The sequence below is a fragment of the Halichoerus grypus genome, chromosome 1 (genome assembly GCF_964656455.1).
Source record: "Halichoerus grypus chromosome 1, mHalGry1.hap1.1, whole genome shotgun sequence".
NCBI classification, from domain to species: Eukaryota; Metazoa; Chordata; class Mammalia; order Carnivora; family Phocidae; genus Halichoerus; species Halichoerus grypus.
The window spans coordinates 51,287,830-51,301,132 of record NC_135712.1 but is presented as its reverse complement, the minus strand read 5'-3'; positions in this window follow the sequence as shown (position 1 = coordinate 51,301,132).

The following is a 13,303-nucleotide window of genomic DNA, read 5'->3' as shown; positions in this document are numbered from 1 at the left end:
TTCGTATTGCTAAGATGTCAATACTACCCAAAATGATCAAAAGATTCGGTACAATCTCTGTCAAAATCCCAGTAACAGTTTTTTTTTTTTTTTCAGAAATAGAAAAACCCATCCTCAAATTCACGTGGAATCTCATGTGATCCTGAATAGACAAAATAATCCTGAAAAATAAGAACAAAGCTAAAGGACTCACACTTCTTCATTTCAAAACTTACTACAAAGCTACAGTAATAAAAACAGTGTGTTTGGCATAAAGATGGACATATAGACCAATGTAATAGAAGAGAGTCCAGACATCTTCATATCTATAGTCAAATGGTTTTTGACAAGAGTACAAAGACCATTTAGGACAAAAGGACAGTGTTTTCAACCAATGGTGCTGGGAAAAATAGACAAATTGGACTTCATGAAAAATTTTTTTTTTTAAGATTTTATTTATTTATTTGACAGAGAGAGACACAGTGAGAGAGGGAACACAAGCAGGGGGAAAGGGAGAGGGAGAAGCAGGCTTCCCGCCTAGCAGGGAGCCCGATGTGGGGCTCGATCCCAGGACCCTGGGATCATGACCTGAGCCGAAGGCAGACGCTTAACGACTGAGCCACCCCGGTGCCCCGACTTCATGAAAATTTTTTAAGTTTCATGCATCAAATGACACTATTGACAGAATAGGCAATCGACAGAATAGGAGAAAATATTTGCAAATCATCTATCTGACAAGGGATTAATATCCAAAATATATGGAGAAGTCCTAATACTCAACAATAGGAAAAACAAACCACTTGATTAAAAAAAATGAGCAAAGAATTTGAATAGATATTTCTCTAAAGAAGATACAAAAATGACCTATAAGGTCAAATGAAAAGTTGTTGAACATCACTAATCATTGGGGAGATACAAATAAAAACTACAATGAAATATCACTTTATATCTATTAGGATAGCTAGTATGAAAAACAACAACAGAAAATAATGAGTGTTGATAAGGATGTGGAGCAACTGGAACCCTTGTGCCCTGTTGGTAGGGATGTAAAATGGGAGCTGCTATGGAAAACATTACAGTGGTTCCTGAAAAAAAAAATTAAAAATAAAATAAATAGGGACGCCTGGGTGGCTCAGTCGGTTAAGCATCGGCCTTCAGCTCAGGTCATGATCCCAGGGTCCTGGGATCGAGTCCGGCATTGGGCTCCCAGCTCCGCGGGGAGCCTGCTTCTCCCTCTGTCTCTCTCTCTCTCTGTCTCTCATGAATAAATAAATAAAATCTTAAAAAAAAATAAAATAAAATAACTATATAATCCAGCAATTCCACTTCTGGTATATCCTGTGTACCCATATTCATAGCAGCATTATTTACCTATACTTGACTCTTGGTTGACATCCAAGGTGATGGCGAGCCCTGTGGAGAGTCCCTGAGACTTGTCTAAGCATGAAAGATCTTCCCAAACCTTCTGACTTCTCCAATACTTTATTGTAATACTGGAGAACATCTGTATGTTCTCTTGCCCCTTTGGGATAGAATGTGGAAGTTAGCTGGCAGAGAGATGATGGTTTGGCAATTACTCCACTGAATTAGAGTGTTTAGAACCAGCTCTAGCAAAGAGAGAAAGAACATACCAGAAGTGACTGAGTTTTAAACCTGAGTGAGATAACTGATAAATTATTAACTTAAGAGAGTTTTCTATAAGCATCTAGATGAAGGTTTCTATATTAGACAGAATGGAGGCTCAGAATAGACATTTTAGTTTAGTTGTAAAAAAAAATAAGTGAAATTTCAGTATGTTCACATCTGTGGTCTAGTAAATGTGTGCCCACTACAAGGACATAAAGTGCAATGAGAAACTGCAAAGGTAAAGGTAATTTCCTTGCTTGTTACTTACTGGATTTGTTTGATATCTTTTGGTGTTAATTCAAAAAGCACACCTAATAGAAATGTGCTCTACCATCAGGAGATTTCAGGCTAAGGATAAATTATATTGGTCTTACCCAGTCGGATTTGCACTTCTGTGTTAATGCCAGAAAATAGATAGCACTACATCTGATGCTGTGGCATGCTGCCTTCTACGTTGTCACAGAAGGCAGTCAGACATCTGTTAGACGCAATGTGGTAGTTGGAGACATTGAGGAATAAAGCTACTGAGGACCCTCTCTTGAAACCTACACATGTAACCCAACAGCCACTACAACTAACTGAAAGATTTATCCTGTCAAGCTCTGCTTTCATCTGCTCATTCTCTGGTGAAAAAAAAAAAAAAAGTTTCTGGTCACTATCAGACTAATATTGGACTTCTACTGGGAGTTGTCCACAGATTTGTAGAAAAACACTCTAGTCTTACATTCAAAGAATAGGGCAAGTCCTCAGCATGGTATTGGGATTAAAAGCAAAAAACAAAAAACAAAAACCCTTACTTTTGGTAACTCTCCACCTCCACCTCAGCCTACCAAGGAAGAAATATCCTTATTTGAAAGGGCTTTTAAAATTGTTGGGAGGAGTTACTGGCCTGGTCTCTCTGGGTTGGGGAAAATTTGCCAATTGACTTCTCAGCCACATAACTGTCTTCAAGATGTCTGAAATGTTTACTATATTTTGTTTTCCATAAAGAAAACAACCTTTGTTGAAAATATTTTAATCTACACTACTGAATGATAACTATGTAGATTTTACTGAACAATAAACTGAATTTGGTTATAAATGACTTACTACAAATAGCACTAAAAATCGGGCAGCTTTTGGTTTTTCATCCCTCTACCATGAATGGAAATTTTTAATTTGATGGCGCTGAGGGGATTATCTGTCAGCATGGCAGCTGTGTTCCCTTCTTTGCCTGATCATCTTTAGTTCCTGAGGCTGATGGCTTTCTATCTGTCCACGTTCACATTGATTACAGAAATGTGAGACTTTTGCTCTACAATTGCTCAAAGTGCACACTCAGTACAGTTGTGTTTGTATAATTCTAACCTTTATTGTTGCTACTTGTAAGGTACTAATTTTTCATTATTGGAGATTTGCTTTCTTTTAGTGCTTTTTCATAGAAATGCTTGTGATAGCTGCTCATGGCCTTAAGAAGGGAAGCATGTTTCGGTTCTGTTTTCTCATGGCTCCATGGGGTCGGGCTGCTGCATCACAGCTGTGTTCCTCAACTTCGGTGATGCTCCACACTACCCACCTGGATGCTCCAGCTGAAACTTAGACATCATTCCAGAATGCTTCCTTCTCCCTCTCTTCTATCCTATTATTTTTGAGTTTTATCAATTCAATTCCATAAATATTTCCTAAATCTGTCTGTTGTTTTCTATCTTCTGCCTTAATTCAGGTTCTTTTCAATGCTTAGTTATAATTTTGTAATATTATTTTGACTTCATTCAGAGGTCACTGGAGTGATCTTCCCAACAAGAAAATCTAATAGCGTTACTCCCCTGCTCTGAATAATTTGTGGTTCCTCATTGCCTCTTTGTTTATATTATGTCCTTCTTGCTTTTTATACTCCAGCCATATTAAATTCCTGTTGGCTCCATGCTCTCTCATACCTTCTTGCCTTTGCATGATGTTTTCATTGCATGAAATTCACAACTCAAATATAGCAAATTCCTACATATGATTTAGATCTTAGCTCAATTTACCTCTTCTGAGAAGCCTTCTCCAACTCCCCTAAGCAAACTAAGTTGCTTCTTTTCCTGTGCTACTATTTCTGTTCTCATCTAAGCAGTCATTATGTGTATTACAGGTTTGTTTCCTTTCTGACACCCTAGCAACACCTCAAGTTTACATTGACAATTGGAGATATTAAGTAATTTGCCTAAGGCCACCTAGCTTGGTAGTAATAGAGCAAAAATTGGAATCCAGATGGTCTGACTTGAAAAATCAGGAGTTTAGCCCACTAGTTATGCCAACCACTGTCATCCACTATAGAAATGATTGGTTCCTGAATACCATGTGATCTGCTCTGTCAGGTAGGTTGAAGCTTTATTGCACTTTGTCAATAAGAAATGAGATTTCAGATTGAAAAAAGCTTTCCACTAGGCTACAATCATCTATCTATTTCAAGAATTTCCCTGAGTTTTCTCTAATATCTTATCTTTCTGAACAAAAGATGTCAGGCTTTTTCTGTTTGACCATTGGATGTCCTCTATATTCAAGACTACCTTAATGGCCTCAAACTCTTCCCTCTCCCAAAGGTCTCTCTAACTCTCCAGAACTCAAAAATTATTCTGAGCTTCATTTCCATCAATCTTACTCAAACCACACTACCAACTAATTGTGAAAATAATTTAGTGAACCTAAAGTATCAGTTAAGTACAATTTGCATTATAATAGGAAATTCTTGAAAATAAAATCCTTTAAGATCCAGAAGCATGGGTCTCTTGTGAAATGACAGGTGGTAGGTAAAAAAAAAAAATCTACTATCCAGAACTTGTTTCAAATCATGATGATTAGATTAGATAAATTTCTCCCTGAATGAAGCTGGTCCTGCTTTTAACCCTGAAAAACTTACTAGCAGGATATAGCGTGAGACTTTCTTCTAATATTTTACTTCTCCTAAAAATAGCTCATAGATATATGAGTGGCTCTTCTAGTGAGTTGCTTCTACTTCAGAGGCAGGAAGAAACATAAAGACACTGCTGATCGAAACTACCTAACAAGAGCTCCTGAATCACTTTACCTCTCTATAAGTCACATCACTTCATTTCATTGTTTAAAAATTCTCTGCTATGATCTCATCCTCTGTTAAACTCACAGAACTAATGAAAAATTAATCATGGGCTGCCTTCTTACATTTCTTATGAAGTTCAGTACCACATGTAATCTAGTACTTATTTGTATATCCCAACTTTAACACAATGTTCTATTAATCTTTTGATTGACAGGAGAGACTCACTTCATTTGTCCATTAAACAGATTTAAGATAGTAAAACAAAGAGAATAAAAATTCCCTCTTTGCAAATTTCAGAAATCTAGTACAATAAAGAGGGACATTGCACAACTTCTTCCATGAAGCACAGATAAGAACTTGCAACAAAATTTAAACATTCTGGGGCACCTGGGTGGTTCAGTCCATTAAGCATCTGCCTTTGGCTGAGGTCATGATGCCAGGGTCCTAAGATCAAGTCCCACATTGGGCTCCCTGCTCAGCAGGGAGTCTGTTTCTCCCTCTCCCTCTGCCCCTCCCCCTGCCCCTGTTCGTGCTCTCTCTCTCTCTTGCTTACTCTCTGTCTCTCTCAAATAAATAAATAAAATCTTTAAAAAAATTTAAACATTCTGGACCTATGAAATAATTCATTGTTCATCATGGTTTATGAGAATGCTATTCAAAGTCAACACTAATGACGTTCTAATAATTTCACTTAAGAAAATGTAAAATAGAATGGGTAAACTGTTTTTAAGATGTAAATTAAAAAAAACTAAGTATAAGTCATTGCTGGCAGGTCATATGGAGTTTAGGGATGTTGTATTGTTTGATTTTAGGTCATATGGAGCTGAGAATATGTAGATGAGTGGGACAAGATGCAGAGAGAGAACAAAAGTGCAATTAGTAAAGCAAGCCTCTTCCCCTCTTGGCCACTTGAAATTGGTTGAAATTTTCTGTGTAATCTTTGCTATAACCATTAAGTTGAAACATTAACCTCTCTCTGGGATACCAGAGTGTGAAGCCAAAGTGGCCATATTTCACGATGCATACATTGATCTGGGAGAGAGGCGATGTCGTGACAGAAAAGAATGACATTTCCCTTCAGGTGGATGGTAGGATTGAGAAATCAGACTGCCACCGGAAGACTAGTGTTAATGCCATCAGGAGACTACATACAACTACTTATTTTTACTCAAGTACATGCCACAGTTCTATATCTTTTTACAGTTGTGCTTTTTCCTCTCTCTGGGATGAGATTCCCCTGCCATCTTCTTTAATTAATCCTCTTGTATTCATCCTTCAAAACTTGATTAAAAGCCGCATCTGAAAAGATTTCTACTAAATGTTATTTCTTATTGCACTGTGCCTGTTGTTTTCTTTACCTAATAAAGTGTAGGTTATTTGAGGGTTATGACTGTTTTTTTCATTTTTGTATCTGACAAATGTGTTCTATAAATATTTATCTAATGAATACATTCTAAATGATTGAACATATTTTTGGTTCACTGAAAATTAGTTTTACCATTTCTAACAAAATGTTCAAGTTACCTGTGTGTGACTTTGACCTAAATAATCTGAACAAGTTCTCTTGAAGTAAATATTCTATATTTACTTAATTGCTTCTTTATCTAATATAGAATTTATTTCTCCTCTTCTTTATTTTGTTTTTAAATTTTTTCTGTTTCTATCTTCCTTGTTTTGTTTAAATGTATTAATAAAGGACCTGCTCAAGTCAAATAGCTTTTCAAAACTGCTTTATACAGTATTACTAGAAGCTTATTTTTTTTGTTGAACTTTGGATCATTTCAGAAGCTAAAATCTTGTAGAACTAGTCTTTATTGTATAGGGAGGAAGGTGTGGGTTTTTTGTATTTTTGTTGTTAGTGTCAGCTAACACAGTTTCTGACCTTCTAAAAGCTTATTTTGCAATATACAAGCATACTGTTGAAGTTTAACCATGACTCCTATGTGTGTAAGTAAAACAATCTATTCTGTTCAGTAAAACATTTCCTAAAATTTACTCTATGTAGGGCTGTTGTAAAACACTGTTATTGAAGTTTCTCATGAGAGAGAGACAGGGAGACAGAGACCTTGAGGACAACGGTAATACATAAACTTCTTTCTCTATATTTCTTCTTGGATATTGCTGACGAGTGGGTGAGAAACTCAAATCTTAAGTTTAGTAGTTAGACACCCCAAAAGAATGTGTTCACTTATTCATGAATTTAATGCTCTAATGGTTTTAGGTCCACAAAGTTTCAATAAATACAGACTAATTAAAACTGGAGCACATTACCTCATTTAGTCGATATTAGAGCATTTAATATATGCCTAGCTTGATAATGTTATATACTCATTGACTACTGCCAGGTATTAGTCCAATATGTTAGCCCCTCTAAAAGACTCCCCATCTAAAGCTTGTCTGAAGAACTGATCTTTACAATAATGACAGGGTCCATTTCCAAAGAGTGAGATGCTCTTAATGATCATGGATTTTTTAGTTTGAGAGATTGTTTTAGGTTCTTCATTTGCTTAGCTGGTTGAATGAAGCATATGGAGGTGAGAGATTCTGAGGCAGCTGGTGTGACTTTGTCATTAAGGTCTAATTCATAAAAGTCAAATACGTCCTGGAGAGGTAGAGAGCATGTTTTTATTAGCCAACATGTTATTTTTAGCATTTAGCATAATATGTGAAAAAAATCAAAACAAAGAAGATGGAAAAAAAATATTTTAACCCATTTCATTTGTTTAATTCAAATTTCCTTAAGCAAGAAAAAGTTTTAAATATTTCCTTGTCTAATTTAATGCTTGGAACAATTTCATAAGTTAGGTTTTATTATTCTTATATAAGAGATAATCACAATAGGTTTACAGAGATTGGGTAATTTTTTACTATTATATTGAAAGTAACAGATAAAGATTTTGAACTCAGGTCTGCTTGAATTCAAAGGCCAGGCTATTAAACTAATTTACTACAGCACTTCCTTCAGTGTAAACTCTGGAAGTTGTTTAGCCAATAGCAATGAACTTTCCTTTTTCTCTTTGTTTTTTGCTGCCCTTTCCTTTTTTTCATTCAACTTTATGTATTTTTTAAAAAAATTCAGATATAATTGACATATAACATTAGTTTCAGGTTTACAATGTAATGATTCAATATTTGTATATATTGTGAAATGATCACCATAATAAGTCTAGTTAACATCCATCACCACACAGTTATAATTTTTATCTTGTGATGAGAACTTTTAAGATCTACTCTTAGCAACTTTCAAATATAATATACAATATACATGTTGATGCATATGACTTTGTCTGTTTAACAGCTGTACAGGATTCCAATATAGAATATACCACAGTTAAAAAAAAAGAATATACCACAGTTTACTTTCTGAGTCTCATGCTGATGAATATTTGGAGTGTTTACATTTTGTTTTGCTAAGAAAAATTAATGGTTCAGTGAATAACCTACTGTATATTTTTCTGTGTGCTGGTGAGAGTTTCACAAGGAACTCTCCTATACCTTTCATATACATTCATGTGAAATTTCTGATCTTTTATATGTACACCTACTAATATTACCATATTACTCCTGAAAGATGTTGGAGCAATTTATACTCCAAATAGTGGTGCTTCAAAGTTCACACTTCTCCATCTTTTGTCAATATCTGAAATTATCAGGTATTATTTATTTTGCCAATCTGATCAGTGCTTAAGAGTATTTTCTGGTTGTTTTAATTTACATTTCCTTAAGGAAGGTTGAGCATACTTTCAAATGTTTATTGGTCATTAGGATTTCCTTTCCTTTGAATTATAAATTTGTCCATTTTTTTTCCTCTTTGTTCATTTTTTAAACATTTAAATTGTATTTGTATATTCTGGACACTAATTCTTTCCCTGTTATGTATTATTGAAATATTCTCTTTCAGCCAATGTCTTGAATTTTCAACTTTTTAGTGGTAGCTTCCATTGTGTATATATATAATAGTCACATTTGCATTTTATTTATTTTATGATCTGTGAATTTTGTGTTTGACTTAAGAAATCCCTTTTTACCCTGAGGCCGTAAATATGTGCTGTATTTTGTTCTAAAATTATTTTAATTCATCTTTTTTACTTTTGGGTCTTTTTTACACAACTATAATTTATTTTTATAAGTTTATAATGTATATTTTAGAATTTATCTTTATAAATACTTGATTTCTTTTCTTATTTATGGATACCCAGGTGTCTCACTCAACTTTCTTAGCTAAATGACCACTTTGGCTCTGAGGTAACTAAGCTTTCAAATGGCCCCTGTCTCCTTTTTCCCTCTGACCTGTCAACTTCTCCTTCAAATTCATGTGGGAAACATGGCATTCAGACCCACACTTCAAGATAAGGGTTTTCTAGATTCATAATGACATTTCTAGAATTGATAGTTTTCTTATTTTAGCCATGGACAAAAAACTATAGGCCCTGAGGAGAGGATATCAGACCTCCAACCTGAGATATGGTTCCTCATAGGTACTAAGTAAAGTCCCTTCAACTCTCTAAGGGTCAATCCCTTAATCCTTCAAAGTGGCAACTGAACTGATAGTGCTTTACTTTCTATTTGGTCTTATAAAATCTTGGTATCTCAAGTTCAAGTAACTGAAGAGACTGGGGTCCTCTCTCTATTATCATCTAGTGGAAACTTCCCAAAATCACACACACATGATTTCTGAAATCCTGTAAACGTGACTTTATGTGGTGCCCCAAATCTCTTTTCCCCATCACCCCCAGGCTCCACCACTAAATGAAACTTAAGGCTAAGAGGAAGAGGGGTATAACATTTGGGCTTTTTTTTTTTTTTTTTTTTTGCCAGCTAATTTTGATTCACAGAGAAAATAGAAAAGCATTGATCTACAAGTTTCTGATTTTTTAAATGTGCTTTATGTTGGCTTTCTGAAAAATAAGAAAACATAAAAATGCCAAGCCAATTTGCAACATCAATCTCCTTTTTCTTTCCATAGTGATTCATAGTTTATGAATTGTCACGTTTCATTCAAAACCACCCTTCTTTGCATTTATACTAAACAGTGCAAATTCTATGTCTCTGATCTCTTCTGCTTCTCCTTGATATTATCTTTAATGTCTCCTAGTGAACCAAAACAGCAGTTTCTCTTGGCTTTTAAAAAGACTCATAGTATGTACTCTTTAGTCACCACACAAATTTTTGAATGTTTGCATACTATTAAGGATGAAAAATAATATTCCCTCTACTCTTCGGAGTTCTAAGCTGAGACTCCTGTAATAAAACATAGATTGGGGCGCCTGGGTGGCTCAGTCATTAAGCATCTGCCTTTGGCTCAGGTCATGATCCCGGGGTCCTGGGATCAAGCCCGGCATCAGGCTCCCTGCTCTGCGGGAGGTCTGCTTCTCCCTCCCCCTACTCCTCCTGCTGTGTTCCCTCTCTCGCTGTGTCTCTCTCTGTCAAATAAATAAATAAAATCTTTAAAAATAAAAAAATAAAAAATAAACATAGATTAATAAGAGATAAACAAACAGAAGTTTATTAATGTGTATACCTCTTGTATTTATGGGAGACACCCAGGGAAAAATGAGTAACTCCTCGAAGTGGGTTAGAATTTAGGATTAAATCCCATCTTAAGGGGTACCTGGGTGGGTCAGTCAGTTAAGCGGCTGCCTTTGGCTCAGGTCATGATGTCAGGGTCCTAGGATCAAGCCCTGTGTCACTGGGCTCCCTGCTTAGCAGGGAGTTTGCTTCTCCCTCTGCTGCTCCCCCTGCATGTGTGTCCACGTTCTCTCTCTCTCTCTCCCTCTTTCTCTCGAATAATCTTTTTTAAAAAATCCCATCTTAAAAGGGAAAGGTGAGGGGAGATGTTGGCCTCATAGGGGAGAGTAAATGATTTTTGGGAAAGATGAATGGACACTTAGCAGAAGAGATGAGTATGATAGTTTGTGACAAAGTTTGTCTGGATGTGACACCAACTTCTACTCTCCTCTCCTGTGATAAGTCAGTCCTCCCTAGTTGATTGAACTCCTGAGGAGTAGATCTATGACAACTGAGCTCTTTTAGGAAGATCTGTCTTAGGCAGATAAGAGGAGTTCAGAGGAAGCCTCCCCCCATTTGCTGCTTTTCAAGAGCCTGCAGCTCAAAATAATCAATATAACAAAGTGGCATATTTTGGAGTGGTGTGTTCTGCCCCCTTCCATACCAGTCATGTACATCCCTCTAGCTCACACTTCTAAAACACAACTTTTTACCACACTAAGCTTCCACATTCATACTTTTCCATTTTAAAAAATGCTCTACAGAAATCTGAGGTTCCTACCCTGTTAAAAAAATGTCAAGTGATTTTCAGTTTATTTTTATTTGAGGAATAATAAGAGGAAATAATTATTTTCAAGCATCCAATCTGGCATACCAGACAAGAGGAATCAGGGAGGACACCACTCGTTTGTCTCTTCATCAGTTTTCTGCCTTGGCCTTTAAATTATGATTCAAGAGGCTGTCCTGCCAAGAGAGATGAAAAGTTTACTTTGTGGAGTAATCAAGCATTGGGAGCATCTGAGCACAATGGTAAGGTCCTGAGTGCTTCTGAGGTCATAAGAAGTGGCAAATATGCCCGTGGGACAAAGCTGAGCTAGGAGCAGGAATCCCAGCAGAATGAGGAAACAGTAGGTCAGAAGTGAATTCTTCCCCATATCTGATGTGAAGATATACACCTTATTTTTCAATATTACTTCCTCAGATGAGAGGAAAACCTCACGGTTGGTTGCAGTGACACAAGGTCTGCCTTGTTTGTTCATCTGGCTCTCTCTGCTAAGTGTAATGAAGCACGAAATGATAGTACACCTCCTGATCTTTAATACTAATTCCTGACTCATTAGTGGCTCTTTTCCACTGCCTATTGTTTAAAGCTGGGTAAAAGCAGTGCACTAGGGGAAAGTCTAACTGGAGAAGGGCACAGAGTTTACAGGTTGGATGAGGCACCTTCTCTGCGGGTCTGACTGCCTCGCCTTCCTACAGTTGCTCCTCCACCAAACCTTGGCAGGTGGTTAGGAGCTCCTCATCTTGTGTTCTGCCTCATAGCAGGCTGTCTATTCGGCTCTTCCTTCTGCTCAGACATAGCGGCAGAAACAACGGCCTAACAGATGCTGATATTCAGCCTGGATCAGCCTGTGTTGATTTTATGCTTATTAGTCTGAGCTAGTCACAGCCAGCTGGTTGCTGTTTGCCTTGACTGAGCAGTACAAACACACAACAAGCGCCGATGGCCCCTTTTATACGTATATACACCCAGGTGCTGGCTGCCGTCACAATTCCTCCTATAGCATGAAGCATATTTCTTGATTGCTTATGTTTTGTTTTGTTTTCTTATGTTTTTGGTTTTGGTTTGTAGTTTGGGGACAGGCAGAGAGGGAATAGTAAGAACCCGGATCATAATACAGATATAGTAAAAAAAAAAAAAAAAAAAAGTCCCAGTATTTCACTCCGTGGTAACTGGAGAAAGAAGCTAAAATTTAATTTTGTTTGCTGTGTCCTCTTATTGGTGTCCTCTAATAGCAATGAGATGCCAGTGCAGATTTTTAAAGACCCATAAGCAAGCTGCCTTTAAGGCATAGCAAATGAAATGTTTCCTGGGCCGCCAGGTGTCATGCTGGCTAGTGCTTCAATATTCACAACTTACTCCTTTATTGGTCCCAGGAGTGAAATGTTTTGAACTGGCCAGTAAGTACTGGGGATTGCTGTGATTTGTTCCACTTCAAAACTAGAGGCTGCCTGAATGCTTTAGGCATTGTCCTACCTCATGGTGAAGGAAAATGGGAAGTCCTTTTCAGAGTGGCAATTTAGTTTTCTAGTCCAACTGATGTTCTTGCTTTGATCTACAAAATACTTAAACTAATTTTTTTTAATTTAAGTTTTTAAATGGTCTACCCAGAAATGTACCTCCTCTTCTCCCTGCTGCCGTCTGCCCTTAGCCATTTTTTGCCATGTACCCTACCCCTAAGCTGCTTACTCATCCTTTCTTTTTCTTCTTTATATGGAACAATAGCATTTTCTAAGGTACGTATGTGTAGTTATTCTCCTCACACTCATATTCCCATGAAATCATATTAAAAAGGAAATTGGAGTAGCTGGAATATGACCTGTTTATTAGATCTGCTCCCAGATTGCTCTTCAATATACCCTTGGCAGATGGAATATTTGCTTTCAGTTCTGGTTTAAGAAGTATGTGAGATAGATATTATGGAAGTATTAAAAATATCTTCATTCTACATTTTAATGAATGATTTTGATAAAGATATAGTTGTGCTTATCAAATTTTGGTGTGTCTCATAAAGAAAAGCAAATATACTTCATATCAGATTCAAGATTTGAGAACAGGTCAACAGACTAGAATGGGCTCAAAATAATAATTAATAATCTGATAAATATAAATTTGAAATTTTTCACTTGGATTCAGAAAAATCAATTGCTTAGTCAGTATCCGAGTGATCTGGATTAAGAGAATTTTAGATTAAAAACAGGAAATATGTGGTAAGAGTATACAACTTCCCATTCCTTTCCTAAACAGATATTTCTAATAGTCAGCACTCTTTCCCCTGGAGCCAGGTTAAAATTTTAGATCTTCCCCATCAAGATGACTAGCAATCAATTAGAGTTGGTGCTGGAGCTAAAATATTGACCTATAGGTCT